General features: G+C 44.4%; 1 protein-coding gene across 2 annotated transcripts in view; it reads right to left on the bottom strand.

The window, feature by feature from the left end:
• The window catches only part of rbm45 (RNA binding motif protein 45), a 64,820-nt gene that overhangs the window by 39,316 nt on the left and 8,724 nt on the right, over nucleotides 1–16,780 (bottom strand). The window lies entirely within an intron of this gene.

The following is a 16,780-nucleotide window of genomic DNA, read 5'->3' as shown; positions in this document are numbered from 1 at the left end:
CATTAAGTCTTTTTGTGGCTGGTATCGGCATCCTTCGCAAGTACCTGATACCATGAAAAACGTCTGGGATCGGTACTCGAACATCCCGAATGAGCAACATCTTGCAATTTCCTATTTATTTATTTGCTAAAAGGTTTTTCAATGATTGCGAAGTGGAAAATGATCACCGTAACCATAAATGCGTAAAAAAATAAAAAATGTTTGCATCTCATCTTGAAAAAGAGGACAGCGTTGGACTTTTCCAAGCGACTGTTCCTCCCTGGAGCAAAACAGCTGATGCGCAGAACGTGCCAATCGATGGCCGGACCTCCCCCAAGGCACTCGGGTTCACCGGCCCGACTTTGGAGGTAATTCCTGCCGCTTGACCGGCGGATTGGCCGGCGTCAAGGTTCGACTTCGTCTCATCAAAGACGTCTTTCAAGTGCAAACGAGGGACGACGAGACCACAAGCTTCCCGCGCGCACACGAGCAAAATTAAAGCCACGATCGTGCAGATTGGTTAAAAAAAAAAAAACTTGATTCATCATTAATATTATTCATCCTGCTCATCTAAAAATAGACATTTCATCTAATTAGAAAACTGCAAAAATAGTCAAAACAATTACATTTCATTAAAAAATAAAAAACTCAAGTAACTGACACTAATTATGATGTCCTTAAAAAAATAAAATCCAAATCCCCCACCAAAGAAATTTGCTAATAAGCGTGTGATCGGGTCAAAATATTGTAAATAAACGTGAAGGCGACGAGCGGCCACTTAGCAGGTGTTATTTTAAGGTTTCATTAACAGAACATTGACGCCAACTTTTGTGTCGGGCGATTACAATTTCTAATTGTAATTAATCGCATGACTTCAATAGTTAACTCATGATTAATCGCACATTTTATATCGGTTCTAAATGTGCAAAAAAATGTACAATCAAAAGTTGTATCTACGTTTTCATACTCTTGTTAACATAAATATGGGGGGGGGGAACTAAAAATATGGCCGCATATTTTAGTCATTGATACAGTAATTTTATAATAATTCACAAAATTGCCGTGACTGACGAATCTGTCTTTTTTACACGCATTTGCTGTTTGCGCAGAACCCAGCAAAACCGCATCTTGTCACGGAAAGATGCTTTATTGATCCCTTGGGAAATTTGCAAACAAGTGGATTTGATGCATTATTGATGATGATGACGATGATGATGATGACGGTCCGAGGAAGCCTCGCTGCCACATTAAGGCCTCAAACAATCACTTTTGTTAGCGTGCGCGCGGCTCACGACAAAGCTCGGCGGGGTTGGGGGGTTGGGGGGGGCGGTTGCGGGGGGGCACTTTGTCGGCCCGCCGCAATCTTGCGGGACGTGACTTTAATGGAAGCATTAGAAAGACGCGCAGACGAAAAAGCGCCGCCGCGCCGACAACTTAAGAGCCCAGGTGGCTTTCTGATGTTGCCGCGCGTTTGGTAACCGTGGCGACCGCTCACTTCCACTAACGTGCTCGCCAGTCTTTTCAAGGTGCAGCGCGAATGTCGCCACGACGATGCACACGCCTCACGTTTGTAAAAGCAAAATAGTCCTTACAGATTACATTACAAAGTAAGTCAAGTAGTTAGATTACAATACAGTGCTCACTTGCTACGATGCTAATTATTTAGCACTTTTTAAAATAGGTTTTAAAGGAGTTGCACGCCTTAAGTGTAGTACCGCGTTGCACCACAACACGTCATGCAGCTCGACTGGAAGACATGCAGTGTAATTAACAACAAGAAGGAGAGGCAGAGAAGGTCCCCTACGTGTTTTCATCATCTTCTTTGTTCCCAAAGAGCGCAACAAATACATATTTTTGTTCATATTTACTCTAAAACATTGATGCTAATTTCACTTTGCCTGTCTATAGTGTTAGCATGATATGTTAGCATGATGCCATTTTTTTCCCTATACATGGTTAATTGTGAAACTAAGCGTGAGCTAGGTGGCGCTGCGCCGCATTAAACGCTACGTTGGAATTGCTACGATACGCACAAATGGTTGAAAACACGCACGCACAATAACGATCTTCATTGCCTCTTCCTGCAAGTTGCTGTCTGGATCCTATCGATGGCCGATCAATACCTTGTGATCGATTGACCCTATTGCCATGGCAACCGGCGTCTCGGTGCCCATCGCAGGCCGTTCGTTTTACAAGCCATTAAGGCCCGTGTGCGCGCGTGCGCGTGCGCGCGTGCGTGCGTGTGAGTTATGACGGCCATTAGAGGGAGAAAAAAGCAGCAAAAAGGCCGGCCCACCCACCGGAGGGCCCGCCCGCCCGCCCAGCGACCGATCGGCTCGCTCGCTCGCTCGCTGTCCGCCGGCATCGAACAACGGCCTCTGCTGCGTCTCGGCTGCGTTGTTGTGAATTGATCGCAACAAATAAGACGGCGAGCGCCAACAACTGCTCCGCTAATTGCAACACGAAAAGCAGACGCGCGCTTGCACGACTTTGAACATTAAAGTGTGTGCGTGTGTGCGTGTGTGTGCGTGTGCGCGTGTGTGTATGATAGGACGGCATATGGCAATCACCGCATGTGGGGAAATCTTAAAACGCAATGTCAGCAAGAAGGACATGCTGCCCCGCCTCCCGACGTGCGCGTGCGCGCGTTTCATTCCTTGCGTCAGTTGCGCAACAGATTTCTTCTCCCCGTGACACGCGAACGCGCACGAACACACACGCAAAATATCCGATCACATTTATGCAACATTTGTCAGCGCCAAAGCACCGATTCTCGTGACTTTTGTCTTTTTCGGACGTTCCGTTTAGCAACACCAAAATGTGGTCGATATTTTTTTTCGCCACAAACGAAAACAAGATTTTGTTTTCACATTTTCGGGTCGACTTTCGTTGTCAGATCGTTTTTGTTGAAAATTCATCCCTGAGGCCAGTTTTTTTCTTGCCAGCGTGAAATTTGGCAAACAAAAGCAAACCAAATCAAAAGAAGACACACGAAGTCCGTCAATTTGGTCTTAAGTCGCCATTTTTATGCTCATTTTGTCAACTTTTCCATTTGCTACCACTTTTGATCGACTTTATTATTTGACAGACGATTGACGCTAAACTATGAAAACAAGAAAATAACACAATTTCCATCACAACGTGTAGTTTGACGCCTCACAATAAAAAGGCCCGAATCAAGAATTTTCCCCAAATTCAGCCCCTGAAGTCACTTTAGCTTAGCATTAGCGACATTTGGCGGTTCTGTCGTTTGATTTTCATTTCAGGCTCATTTTCGGATTTTTTTTTCTGGAGATTTTGTCTGATCGCTCCCACATTTAAAGCACGTTTATTTGACGGACGGACGAAATGTGATTTTTGACTCTCAAGCAGGAAACGTGACAAGTTCAGCGAACGCGCAGGAGCGCCTCGCCGCATGCTAAGCTAACTCCTATTAGCTCAACTGGGCAGATTGCGACTGATCAACATTGACAGCCACAATTTGACCATCGGGCCAATTAGCAGCGCACATTCGGAATATTGCAAATATGTCAGAGCGCCCCATCGATTATGCTAACCGCCGCGCCGCCGCGCGGCTAACTCACTAACTAGCGCGCCCCCCAAAAAGTGGAGAGGAATCAATGGGTTGCATTAACAACATGGCGCCCGTTGATAGCAGCACGCAGAGCTCATTAGCGCTTTCTCGCCCGTCCGGATTGACTCGCGCCGCTGTGCCGCATGCTGCTTCACCATCGCGTTTCTGCATGAGGAAAGCGGACGCTTCTGTCTCGATTTGTTATATTGTGATGACCACTTTATAGTTTTTGCTTTGTTTGTTGTTTTCATAAGAAAATGTGTGCGTCAATGTTTATGATACTATCGTGATCACTCAAAAATAAAATAATAAACAAAGTTTGAGAAAAAAAAAAAGGGAAAGCATACGCTTCATTTGGGACACGAGCCAATCACAGCCAAGGCAAAAAAAAGAATTGCCTGCAGAAAAATAAAAAACTCACTTGTGCATTTAACACAGCCAACCTGTTTCCTGAGGGGGGGTTGCATTCCAGACCCCCCCCCCCCCACACACACACACACACACATTGACACACTAAGCATGAGATAGAACCGCCCCCCAAAACGAGTGAATGTCGAGTATTTCGTCATCTTTGTCCTTTTGTGTATTTTGAATGTCGGCGAGCTTTTAATGAAAAGCGGAAAAAAGGGAAAAAAATAAAATAAAATCACAAAATGTCTCCTTAAAATGCAAACAAATGTGAGCATGTGAAAAAGTCGAGGGGAGAAGATGAAAGGATGAAGGAAGTGTGAAGTGCTGCGCGTTCCCGACGCCGACGCCGGACTTGAAACTTTTATGCAACTTCTGAGCTTTTTCTTCTTCTTCTTTCTTTCTTTTTTCTGGCCCGAATGAATAATTGATGTGAGGTCAAGTCGGCGTACGACGACACAAAAAAGCTGATGAACGAGCTCGCTTGAAACAGAATCCGCAAAGAACTTTCTTCTTTCCTGTTAAGCTGCACTCAAACGTGGCCACCAGGGGGCGCCGTCGGCATCCGTGTGACGTTACTGAGAGATGTTGTTTTGACAAGTCGCAATAAAGTTTTTGGAAGATTGAATATTGACGGATGAGAAAAATTGCGCTTTTTTTCCTCTTTTTTTGTATCTTAAATGATTCAATATCAGTTGCTTATTTGCCTTAATCGACATGAAGCTCGCATGAAACTAAAAATTGAGCTTTGTGAAATGTGAAAATGTTTTGCAATCATGTAAAAATTATTATCAACTCATTAACTGCCATTGACGCCTATAGACGTCAAAAATTCATTTTAACAATTTCTATTAGTTTTAAAAAAAATCCACTTTTGTTAACAAAGGTATGAAAACCTAGAAAAAAAATATTTCACATTTAGAACAGATATAAAATGTGTTATTAATCGTGATTCGTCAGTTAACTAGTGAGCGATTAATTACAATTTAAAAAAAAAATGATCACCTGACGCCCCTCATTTTTAAATAATCTTTTCTTTAAAAAAAGAAAAAAGAAAAAAAAATAGGGGCGTCAGGCGATTAAAATTTGTCATCGTAATTAATCTCATGACTTCACGAGTTAACTCACGATTTTATATTTGTTCTGAATATACGATAAAAAAAACTCTTAATATAAAATAGTTCAAATGAATTTTTGACGTCTATAGCCGTCAATGGCAGTGAATGAGTTCATATGCGAAACTGGCATCGCCATAAAAATGTCTTGCTTTCAATTGTGATGATTTAAAAAGTCATGATTGATGTCAATTTCTTTTATTTTCTATCATTAAATATAAGATCATTGGTGACGTGAAATGTCAGGAAGAAAAAATTATAGTAATATCTTAAGATGTATTGTTTACTGTCGCATAATTAAAAGACTTTTAACCAGATTGACTTTTCTTTTCTTTTTTGATAATAATGATAAATGATTCTTTTGGTATTACGAAATACCAAAGAAAGGAAAAGCAATGGATTGTTTTGTATTTTGATGAAGGAAGTGAAAAACGGACAGACGGACAGACGGACGGATCTGGAGATTTCCATCACGTTGCTATTGAAAGTGATTAAAACAGAAAGAACGGCAATTCATATTTCAGCGATCACCAACCGAACCGGCGACCAAAAGACGATTTGACGGAGGTTAGCGTTGCCGCGATGAAGTCGCGCAAAGAAGAAGAATGTCGATCCTCGTTGCATTTGACCAAAGGTTGAATTTGAACGTGACGTGAACGTTTTCAGGCGCTCAGCGGGCAACTCGGTTGTTTGCCGCCGCTTCGTTGCTGAGCGCGAGACAAACAAAAGGGAAGAAAAACAACAACGCAATCCAAAAGGACAAGCGGCGACAAACCGCCGCCATTTATTGGTCTTATCTCGCACTTTTGCGATTGGACACCATGAGACGCCGCAGCTCGCCGTCCAAAGCGTCTTTCCGAACAACTCGTCGTGTCAAGAGTCTCACTTTCGCGCAAATATGCCACGAAACGCACCAAAAAGATTTACAAAAAAAAAAAAAGGAAAAAGGAAAGAAACCCCCGCAAGCAAGAGCTCATATCGTATCCATATTTCATATTTATCACGCCGGCACTAACCTCGCTGACTTTGATAACTCCGCACGCCGCTCCCGACGAGCGCGCGCGCGCGTGTGTGTGCGTGTGTGTGGTTGACTTTCAGAGCATCTGCTGGGAGGGTTCGAGCATGGCGGGGGGACACAGGTGGTATATTGTCTAACCGCCCCTCACGCACGCGCGCACACACAGATGCTGACCTTGTACCGGGCCTGGACTGTCAGCACTTGTCACACACACGCACGCGCGTGCGCGCACACGCACGCACACACACGCTGCCATTCTTCCCAATGGGGGTATACGTGTACCGCGGGGGGGTCGGGGGGGGGGGGAGTTATTGATGAATAATGCGGATGCTAATGAGACGTTGGCTGATGGCGACAGAAGCTAAAGGAGTCAGGAAGTTGTTTACTTTTGCATAAAAGTAACAAAGCCAGAAAAAGTGGGGCAGCACGTTGGCCTAGCGGTTAGCGCGTCTGCCTCGCAGTTACGCTTTTCTCGCCCCCCCCTCTCACATTCCAAAAAGGAGGATGATAGGTTTGTTTTCACTGACTGTCAAGCAGTCCAGAGTGAAAAGATGACAATAAGTACTGAACGTTTACGATTGTCACAATAATCAATCAAGGGTCATCTTTCCAGAAATACGATAAAGAATCGAGCCTTTGCAGACTTGGATGGGAGAGAAATGCTGAAATTCGGCCCACTTGTTGGAATGTTGACTGTCGTTGGTGGATCGTAAATATTGAACAAGTTCAACATTTACGATTGTCGGGCGTGATCGATTCCCATCCAGAATGTGGAGAAAATGGACACACGTCACTGGGGCTGCGTATCGATTTTCATTTCCTCAATCTATTTTTCCCAATTTCATTCAATTCAATTCACAATTTCTTAAGAATTTATGAGAAAAGGAGACTTTAAAATAATCGATCATGCTTTTATGAATTGATATGGAAAATACATTCCATATCGATGATTCGATTTTTTAAACCCGGCCCGACACGTCACGTTTGCAACAAAAAAAAGTGAAGAGCAAATACGTGTCCGAGTCTTGTCGAGCAGCTGAGAGAAGAAAAAAAAAAAACATTTGAATGAAAAGCGGAGCAGCCGGCTCACGTGCCGCCGTCGGGGGTGCAAATATCTGCGGCATCTCGTGTTTACTTTTGAGTTTGCGGGCGTTGCCGCGCTTCCGCCGGGACGACGACAGCTGCTCCACCTCCGGCGCTAATAAACAGACGTCCCGTAAATGCGTTTGGCAGCCTTGACTTTGCCAATCGCCGTCATTTCAAACGAATGCACACGTCAATGCGCCGCCGCCGCCGCCGCCGCCGCCGCCGCGCGGCTAACATTTGGCTTGCATGGGAAACTCATCGATATTACTTCAGCACATTTGGACGACTGCGCAGGACGGACGCGAGTCAGCACGACAACTAACTCAAGTCCGTCTGGAGAGGTGGACGGACGGTGGACGGACGGACGGACGGTGGACAGACGGACGGTGGACGGACGGTGGATGGACGGTGGACGGACGGACGGTGGACGGACGGTGGACGGACGGTGGACGGACGGACGGACGGTGGACAGACGGACGGTGGACGGACGGTGGATGGACGGTGGACGGACGGACGGTGGACGGACGGTGGACGGACGGTGGATGGACGGTGGACGGACGGTGGACGGACGGTGGACGGACGGTGGACGGACGGTGGATGGACGGACGGTGGACGGACGGTGGACGGACGGTGGACGGACGGTGGACGGACGGACGGACGGTGGACGGACGGTGGACGGACGGACAGCGGACGGACGGTGGACGGACGGTGGACGGACGGACGGAGTCCTTTTTTTGTCCGATTGTTGTTTTCGATTCTTTTGCTTTGCGTCACACTATACAAAATTGCAATTGAAGATTGTACGTACGCAGCCTCGCTCAATCCAATCTCGAATGGGGCCAAATCGAAAACTTTGATCTTCGAGTCATTTGAAAAACCTTCTTTGATTTCTTTACTTTTCAAGTCTTCTGTTTTCGATCAAGCGTTCCTAATCAAGGGGCCAACAGAACGCTCGCCCATGTAGCGTTAGCCTGTTAGCATGCTTTGCTGGGAAGTCACACGTGCACGCGTGCATCCTCGTGTCAGAGTGCATTCCTTATTAAAGGACTTTTTCTTTTATTTCCTATTTTTCCTCTCTCCCCCCAACACCCCCCTGCCCCCCCCCCCCCCCCCCCGCCCCCTCCCAGCCTCCTCTGTCAGAGAGCAGATCTGCCTGAATAATTTCTTCCCCCTGGACCACTGCTGCTCTTTAATTCATGAGACACAGTGCCAGCCATGCAGCTTCTCACTGCCTGTGTGTGTGTGTGTGGGGGGGGGGGGGGGGTGCGCGTGTGTGCGTGCGCGCGCGCGTGTGTGTCAGCAAGTAAACCAACCCCAAAAAAAAGAACGAATGACAAAGTTTTTGAAGGTGAGTGGCTGAAGTATTTTAGTGGCGTTTTAAGGGCCGCTGCAACTTTGTGTGTGTATTTTGTGTGTACTTTCGTTATGTGAGCAGGTGTGTAAGGTAGTCTTACTGACGCGCGTGTGTGTGCGCACACTTTTTGTGTTTGTGTGAGCAAAACAATAAAATAACTTGGGGCATTTTTGTGTGCGTGGCAGGTTTTTTTGTGCCCATTTTTCATGTATTGAATTTTTTTCCAGCGTTTTGAGAGAATTTTTAAGGGTTTCATTGTTATTATTTTGCATTTCAATTGTTTGCAATCCAATCGGCAAAAGTTTGCACCCCCAAAATCGTCATTTTTCAGGAGGAGTTGTTTAAAAAGATATATTGATCTATCTTCTGATTGGTTATGGTTTTATTTAAACTCATGGAACAATGATGAGCAGGGTTCGACCGATATGCATTTTTTTGAGGCCGATTAAACTGTCGATTATTAAAAAAATATATATTTAATGCATAAAACTGTGTTCCCGCAGCATTTGTGTGTGAATATTTGTTATTTAAAGGAAAAACTTTCCTGAAGTCGATGCTAACTTCCTGTCAGCATTTGAATGGGATCTTCCCTTTATTTTTAGCATTAGCACTAGGCTAACGATGTTTTGTATTTAATTATACAGTGGATATCATTTTTATCATCGTGTGTTTTAGTTTTAAAGTTAACGCCAACTGGCGTGTCATTAAACATCTTAAAGGACGTTTAGGGGCAACAAAATCACCAGAATTCTTATGCTACACACTTGCTAGCTAATGCTACGCAAGCAAAATGGTGCATTTAGGGTACTTTCACAGTGTTGGAAACTTCGGTTTTCTTCGATGATCACGTTTTAAGGGGAAAATAATCGGCCTTTTGGCCCAATTGGCCGATTGTTTTAGCCGACGTTTGAAGAACGATAATCAGCAGATTATAATCGGCGGTCGATGAATCGGTCGGGCCTTAATGATGAGCTCCCAAATTGTGATCAAGCCAAACTGAGTGTGTCAGCAAAACAGAAAAAAAAAAAAAAAGAGTACATTTTACAAAGCCCTTTAACCATGCGGTGTGTGTGCGTGCGCGCGCGCGCGCGTGCGTGCGTGACGAAGCCCCCCCCGCCGCCTCCTCCATTGCAGGAAGAGGAATGTTTGACTTGTTTGCAATCAATGCGTTGCTTTATCTTGCAAATTGCTCCGTTTAGCCGACTGCGGCATCCGTAATTAGCGGTGAGCTCGTTTCACGTCCAATTAAAACAAGCTGAGGCGGCGGCCACATGTGACGTGCGCGATCCCACTTGAGCGGTCGCCGGCGTTCCCGTCTGGTCGTCAAACTTTGCGCGCCTCCATCAGAATTCTTTGCTTTTATTGACAATAACAGCAAGTCCGTCAATGTTGCGGATTTACAGGTTTCATTTCGCAGGCCAATCAATTTAGCGTCCGCGTCTCCGATTCATCGGCCTCCCGAACCGCCGTTATTAAGTCCGTAAATCTGCCGCGTTTTTGTCCAGCCGGCGTGACGAGATTGACGAGAGCTCGCGCAAAAAAGCCACGGCGCCGTTTCGACGACGATTAGCTCGTTTTTGTCCGACGGCGAAAACGCGCGACGCTCGCCTCGTCCTCGTTTCCGTCGCGAACATCGAAGTCAGTCGCGGGAAATTGTCCTCTTTGAATTTCATAGCCAATGCTATCATTATTAGCCTGTTTATGGTGTTTTGCATTGTGGATTAGCATTAAGCTAAACAGACTTTATTGAGGCAACGCTAAGATTTTGCTTGTAAAGCAAAAAATCAATCAAATCGATCAAATCAAATCCTCTGAAAGATCATTTGAGTCTCAAAAAGCTCCTAAATCACGTCCACCTCGATGTCAATATTCATGCAAAAAAAAAAATCAACTTGATCAATTGTGTAGCTAATAAATGGTTGCAATGCTTCATTTGTGCTGCGCTTGAAAGTTTCGTTTAAAAGAAGAAGAAGAAGAAAAAAAAACGGCATTTGGGAAACTTTCATGTTTGAAAGACAAACTGCCAAAAAGTGATGACTCTCTTGCACGGATCAAACCGTGTCCATCGTGCGGGTGAGACGTGGGACGAGACGGGAAGAACATTTCGCACGTTCCCTTTGTGTGTGTGTGTCATCAATAATGAACGCAGCGCTGCCCGCCGCCGCCGCCGCCGTCTCCGTATTTAATGGGCAGACGTTTAGTTATTCGTCTTGCCGCGTCCTCCTCGTCTGGACGTTTGGCTGACGGGCGCAAGACGGCGACGCGCACACACACGTGCACACTGGACATGCTCACTGATCTCAAGTCACTCGTTTAACGTCTTATTAGGTTACGCGTTGACATCAACAAACACAGCGTTGAAGCCTCTCGTTGTTGTTTTTTGTATTTAACACGGGTTCGATTTTCCATGAACACAAATGTGCCCAATTGATGAAGCGAGACCGCTTAAGCAGTCGCAATTGCAATCAATCGTCACATTTCTTCTTCTTGTGCCGAGGACGGGTTCCATTTTGCTGCTTCGTTCCATTTTGCTGCTTCGTTCCATTTTTTGCTTTTTTGTTTTGGTGACTTCTGGCACTGCTGCGGCGAGGGGCCGTCCGTGCCCAAGCGCGGCTTTCGGTCCGCCATGTTGACATTCCGGGATAGAATTGACGCATCCCATTTAAAGGGAATAAAATGAGCCACTTTGAGTGGCATCGTTCAAGTCAGCTGTGACAAACCCACAGCGGCGCAGCTCTCCCTCTCACAAACCCTGCACTCCGCTGCAAAATTGCCAACGTCAGCTCTAACTCACCTCCTGGCAGAGATTCCACATTTACAACAGGCACCAAAATAGCACCTTAACACTCAGTCAGTAAGTCAGTCGCAAATGTGGATGCCATGTGTAGTTAGTCAGTCAGTCAGTCAGTCAGTCAGTTAGTTGGCTGTGAATAGAATGTGCAGTTAGTTAGTTAGTTAGTTAGTTAGTTAGTTGTGAATAGAATGTGCATTAGTTAGTTAGATAGATAGATAGTTAGTTAGTTGTGAATATAATTTGCAGTTAGTTAGTTATGAATATAATGTGCATTAGTTAGTTAGTTAGATAGATAGTTAGTTAGTTAGTTGTGAATAAAATGTGCAGTTAGTTAGTTAGTTAGTTAGTTGTGAACAGAATGTGCATTTAGTTAGTTAGATAGTTAGTTAGTTAGTTATGAATAGAATGTGCATTAGTTAGTTAGTTAGATAGTTAGTTAGTTAGTTAGTTGTGAATATAATTTGCAGTTAGTTAGTTAGTTAATTCGTTAGTTGTGAATATGATGTACAGTTGGTTAGTTAGTTGGTTTGTTAGTTGGGAATATAAGGGGCAGTTAGTTAGTTAGTTAGTTGGATGTGAATAGAATGTGCATTTAGCTAGTTAGTTAGTTAGTTAGTTAGTTAGTTAGTTAGTTAGTTAGTTAGTTAGCTAAACAACTGCTTACTTTATATCCAAAAATGGCACATACTGTATTTTGAGGAGTAAACCCATAAATGTTTGTGCAAATCTGTGTAAAAATACATGTTTATTTACTTTGTGACGTGTCATATGTTGCAAATCTGGAGAAAAGTTGCGAGTCATTATGCAAGCGTTCCCCCATTCTACAAAGACAAATGTCAGGTCTGAAGAACAACGACAACTTCCACTTCGCTTGTGCTAAACACTTAGCATCGGGCCAGGCCTCAAATGCCGCATGTGTCAACCTTCCATCTCCAAAAACAAGATGACATCATCAGAAACCACACAAGTGTGTGTAATGCAGCAGCCACACCACCAACATTTGGCTTTTTATTTATCGGCCGCCATAATACTAGCAGCTACTAAATTATGACATAGCGCTTTGACGCCCTTATTGTTCTTTCACTTCTTCTGCGCGTTTGTCCCTGGAGATGTGGCGAGCAGATAAAATGATGAAATAGAAAAAGCGCACAAGGAATGGCGTGCACGTGAAATAGCACGCGCGCGCGCACACACAAACAACAAGCGAAGGCTTCTTAAAAGAGAGCAGCTTGAGCTCATAAAAAACTGCAGGGAGGCCACCGCTTGCGCCAATAAAGCCGGCCAGCGCCATCAAGCAGACAAAGTGGCGGGCGAGCTTGCGACTGACAGTAATAAGCTGCACGAGCTGCACCGTCAACGCCGCCGCGCGGCTCGCTTCACGCGCACGCGCGCAAAAAAGCAGCACCGGGGCAGCAGATCCACTTTGGAATTTCAACGACATCGACATTTAAAAACAAGGCACCTGAGATCTAAAAATAGATACAAAATCAATGTCAAATAGAAATAGTGGAATACTAAAATAATCATTTTAATATTTTATATGTAAACGTGTTCATCTTTCAAGAGCTTTTTAATACAAATAAATCCATCCATCCATTTTCTGTACCGCTTGTCCTCACAAGGGTCGCGGGGGTTGCTGGAGCCTATCCCAGCTGGCTTCGGGCAGTAGGCGGGGTACACCCTGAACTGGTTGCCAGCCAATCGCAGGGCACACAGAGACGAACAACCATACTCACAATCGCACCTATGGACAATTTGGAGTGTCCAATTCACCTGCCATGCATGTTTTTGGAATGTGGGAGGAAACCGGAGTACCCGGAGAAAAGCCACGCAAGCACGGGGAGAACATGCAAACTCCACCCAGGAAGGCCGAAGCCCGGACTTGATCTCACAACCTTTGCACTGGGAGGCGGACGTGCTAACCAGAAAGCCACCGTGCCGTTCACTCATTATTTAATGATATCAATAAAAAAAATGCGTTTACTCAAAGTTTTGCAGCAACTTTGAAATGTTAGGTCAGTCACAGACTCACAAATAAAAAAAGACCACAAAAAAAACTTTGGATGTCAGCAGGCCAAGCCCATCTGCCCTTCTGTCCGTCTGTCCGTCTGTCCATCTGTCCGTCATCATCGAGCTATCTCGTGCTACTCGTCGCTTTCCAACCCTGCGTGACCCACCAGAGTTTTCGAGGTTCGAAACAGCCTCGCGTCCTCTTCCACGTGGGAGGGGCCACTCCTGGTCAATTATCGGGATTCCAGTTTGCGCTATACAATTGTGCTGATGTTGAACAGTCTTCGACTCCACTCCATAAATTCAAGTCAATCGGGGGGGGGGGGACAAAACAAAGGATCTTATGAGGCAACTGAGCTTTTATCTTTACAATGAATTGCAAATTAATTAATTCCTGCGGTCCGAATGAAAGTGGGTTACTTAGATCCGTTCTTGTCATTTTTGCGGGAGAATACTTCAAATTTTATGGCTACTATCAAATTTGCGGGATTTATATCTTGGCAATTTGCGACAAATGGAAATGTTTTTGCAGAATTTCAACTTCTCCTCAAATTTCGCTTTTAATAAAATTTAATAAAATTGGTATAATAATATTTATCATCTGCGATTGGCTGGCAACCAGTTCAGGGTGTACCCCGCCTACTGCCCGAAGCCAGCTGGGATAGGCTCCAGCAACCCCCGCGACCCTTGTGAGGACGAGCAGTACAGAAAATGGATGGATGGATATTTATCATTAGTTTAATATATGCAAAAATATTTTGTGCAATAGTGGGCTAAGTTGAAACGTTCATCAAATCGATCAATATTTCAGGAAAGAGAGTAAATAATCCATGCATGCATCTTCTTAACCGCTTATTCCTCACTCGGGTCGCGAGGAACGTAAATAATATTTTGTTTAATATCGAAACCCTCAAGAAGGCTTAGAAATACCATTTAGTATAATCATTAAAAAAAATAACAAATAGTGCAATAGTGGTCTAAAACCAAATGTGAATATTTCATGAAGGATGATAAATAAATAAATAAAAATAATAATAATAATAAAGTTTACTTCAGTAGTGGTCTCAGTCCAAACATCTGTCAAGTGGATCAGGATTTCATGAAAGATGACAAGAACATGAGTAGTGGAAAATTGTTCTGTTTCGAACCGCTGGGCCAAAAATCGGAATGGAATCGCGAGACGATCCTAGATTCCCGCCCCTAATTATTATTATTATTATTACTACTAAAGCAAATGGAAGCCCAAAATCAAGCGAGGCGGCCGTGACCTATTTTTCCGTTTCCATGTGAATCGGGAGCACGTGGTTCCACGCCGGCCATCCCGCCGGGCAGGCCGGCCGGCCGGCCGCATGTGGACCCGGGCCACGCGTGTCAACGGCGCCAGATGAAATCACATTAGCAAGTTGAAAACGCAAACGTAATTAAATCAAGTGGAATCAGCAGCTGAAGCGCTGAAACTCCTGCTGGTCGCCCGAGCCGCCCTCGAGCCACAACACTGACAAACAAAATACGCAACGTCACCGTAAACGTCAGCGCGTGGAAAGATCAGCGCTCATTCCATACACTTGATTTCCATGTACGACCAATCATTTTGTCCGCACTAGTAGGACAATTTTGCTTTGCTAGTAGGGCACTACATGTCACTAGAGAAGCAAAAACTGAGCGCAAGTTGACAACAGCATGCAACTAGTGACTTTGTGAAACGCTACTCGATAAGAGCAAGTACTTCTCCAATAATGTTTACTAGTGCACAGGACGCTAAAATGCCCACTAGTAACATGTAGTTGTCCTACTAACCAGTATGCCAAAATTATCTGACGAGTACACAAATAAACCTAACTTCTAAAATGTTGTCGCTGCACTAGTAACATGACTAGACACTGCCAGGGGAAATGTGTCTTGCACTAGTAGCCTGCTGGACTTTCATAGTAGCACCAAAATGTCCACTAGTATTTTTTGTTCTCACTATTAACATGTAGTCCAACTAGTATGACAAATTCATCCACCTAGTGATGTACTAGCACAGCATTTATGCTGACTAGTAACTTAGACAATTCAGTGTCCTTTCGGGCAAACTAGTAGATTGACTGTCTTGCTAATAAAATGTTTCCACATAGCGCCACGTTTCGGCCTACTAGTATGCATTCAAATCTTACTTGCAAATGTCTGTGCTTCACTACTAACAACGCTGGCTCAACTAGAGTGCGCGTGTCATGCACTAGTTGCGTCAGGCTGAGCAATACTAGTAGCTCACAAGTAGTTTTGCCTTGCCCATAACATGTCGCTGTCCTACTAGTGCACTCTTTGTCCTCACTAGTAAGACAAGTCAAAGTCGATGATCTGACAGTACTAGTAACATTCTCACATGAAACCCGTACTTGTAAACTCCTGTGCTGTACTAGTACGCATAGCCAGCTAGCAGTCATGCATCATGCGCTCAACTTGTTCCTGCTGATTTGCCCTCCCGGCTCGCTGCAGGCATGATTTGTGCCCAGCTCAGGAGCCGTTCAGGCTGCAGCTGCCGCTCAAGCCCGGAATCTCATCCAAAAAGGCAATAAAGCACATGGCAGCCGCGTCGTAATGAAGCACAGGATAAAAGTGTTAGAGGGGCTAATAAAATACTTTTGTCCATGGGACAGATGGCCGCTTTGTGTAACCAGCATTTAACTCAAATCGCAATAAAAGCCGAAAGAGTGGTTGGAAGAAAAAAATAAAATAAACACAATTGATGCTTTTCTGGGCATGTTAAATGCAGAGGCTTCAACTCATTTATCCTTCATATTGTATTCATAGAAACTTTTATTGTGTCCCTTAACTCCCTTGATTTGTTTTTAAAGACAACTATGGATTTGATTGCCTTCAGCGTAATAAAATCAATGTTTATGGGCTTATTTGTGGACTTGTCAGCAGCGGCAAGACGCACGCTAGGCTGCTCGGTAGCGCAACACTGACACCTAGTGCTGAAACAAGGAAACTGCAAGGTCTCTCACCTGATTTTGAGGATTTGAGTTCTGGCTTGGGAAAGAAATCATGACGTGACTTGATGATCGCACTGCTGCTACTCAAATTCTCGCTTTACTCCATAGTTAACATTTTAAACAAGGGTTAAGGTTTACAAATAGGGGTTCAATTCCGGCAGTAGGGGTGAGCTCCTTCCTTCCTTCCTTCCTTCCTCTCATACTAGTTTCTTTCCTTTCTACCCTAATTCTTCGTTCCATCACAATTGCCTACCCTAGTGCCATTCAACCTTCCCATCTTTCCATAATTCATTTTCAAAAGTGTAAACCTACTTTTGTCCCATGCCGTATTGTATTTGAGAATATCATAAGATTATTACTTAAAACCTAATAGTGTAGCTGAACCGATTTTATATTTCAATATACTCACGATTTACACCGTTTTTGCATTGTAATCAAGCAATGCATAAATATTGTGGCAGTTG

This window comes from Leptonotus elevatus, chromosome 13 (assembly GCF_054856555.1).
Source record: "Leptonotus elevatus isolate MCC_2025b chromosome 13, RoL_Lele_1.0, whole genome shotgun sequence".
In the NCBI taxonomy this organism is placed as follows: Eukaryota; Metazoa; Chordata; class Actinopteri; order Syngnathiformes; family Syngnathidae; genus Leptonotus; species Leptonotus elevatus.
The sequence above is the reverse complement of the archived record's forward strand: the minus strand, read 5'-3'. Positions and strand labels throughout refer to the sequence as shown.